The sequence below is a fragment of the Lutra lutra genome, chromosome 11 (assembly GCF_902655055.1).
Source record: "Lutra lutra chromosome 11, mLutLut1.2, whole genome shotgun sequence".
Classification (NCBI taxonomy): domain Eukaryota; kingdom Metazoa; phylum Chordata; class Mammalia; order Carnivora; family Mustelidae; genus Lutra; species Lutra lutra.
In genome coordinates this window covers 62,011,882-62,013,572 of record NC_062288.1, presented here as the reverse complement: position 1 = coordinate 62,013,572, position 1,691 = coordinate 62,011,882, and positions in this window count along the sequence as shown.

Sequence of the window (1,691 nt, the reverse complement as noted above, 5' to 3'; positions counted from 1 at the left end):
GCTGAGACCCACTGGACCTGGGGAATCTCATTACAATGCAGATTCTGATTCCCTCCATCTGGAGTGGGATTCAAGACTCTTTCTTTCTTCCTTCCTTCTTCCCTCCCTCCCTCCCTTCCTTCCTTCCTTCCTTCCTTTTTTCCTTTCTTTCTCCTAACTTTCTAGCCCTGTCTTCTTCCACTCTGTGCACCTGCCATCCCCCAAACATACAGACCGTCCCAAGCAGTTTCCCACCTTGTCCTCACTGTCCATGCTATTCGCCCTTCCTGAATGTCTTTTCCATTTGCCACTTATCAACTCCTCCTTAACCTTCACTGCCCAGCCAAAATGGCACCTCTTCCAGGAAACGTCATATGCTGTCTGCCCTCAGCTCCACCTGTCAGAGCCTGTCTCTCCCCATCCCCCAGACCCCAGCCTGGGATCCTGCAGCGATTTGTTCCAACTATGAACTATGGGTTCTACTTTGAATTTGGTGCAACACCTGGCCCACTGAAGGCCTTCCAAGTGTTCTGAAAGAGAGGATTTAAAGAAGCATGATGCCAGGAGCATTTTCTCTGGCTCTGATTAGAATGAAGAGCTTTTATCCTCCATAGGGGACTTGCTAGAGAAAATCCAACATGTCAGAACCAAGCCTATTTCTTCATCTATAAAGTAATACAGAGAATAATTGCTCCCGCCCAAACCTACCCATGTGAACCCAGTAGGGTGATAAAAACAAGTCCTGCTGTTGAAGTGTAACATGTTGAAATAAAGAGGGAGATGAGCCTTCCATCTCCTGTCATCTGGCCCTCAGCCTAGGGCCTGTGGAGGGTGGGGGCAGGAGAAAATTCTGAGATCTGGCAGATGGCTAAATAGAGAATGTGCCTATGGGAGGTCAGAATGATTCATCCTGACTCGAATGAAACTAATCTGGAGAATAACCATTTATTGATCATGTACACAGGTCAATTACTGTGCTACGAATTTTCCATGCCATTTCTTTGTGTAAAGCCACTCTTGTAAGATGGATATTATGATTTCCCATTTTACATTTGAGGAATCTGAAGCTCAGTGAGGTTAAGTTACTTGCCAAGGGTACAAAGCTAGTAAGTACAGCCGGTACACATAATCTTAATATTAGCAATGCACATGTATGTGCCTGGGTCTTTATGGAGCATGCTGCTTGGACCTTCCAAGGTCCTTCTGAGTTAATATACTCCATAACATACTCGCCTTCTGAGTTAACATACTCCATTATCAGATGGGAAAACCTTTAAGCAAATAGCCCAAGGTCACATGGCTGGTAAGAAATGGTACCAGGCAATTTGCTCCAGAAATCCCATGCCTCTACCTCTACCCTCGCTGTCTTTCAGGTCTATTTGATTTTACTATCTCGACTTCTATGCTGTCTGCTACTCCCTCTTCTTCTATGGCTCCCTCTACATGTGCTCTCTCTGTCGAATAAATAAAATCTTAAAAAATAAATTGATTAAAAATTGAGATAGAGTTCACAACCATAAAATTTGCCCTTTTAAAGTATTAAGAAAAGTCTTTTAGGGGCACCTGGGTGGCTCAGTCAGTTAAAGCCTCTGCCTTCCGTTCAGGTCATGATCCTAGGGTCCTGGGATCGAGCCCCGCATCGGGCTCTCTGCTCTGCAGGGAGCCTGCTTCCTCCTCTCTCTCTCTGCCTGCCTCTCTGCCTACTTGTGATC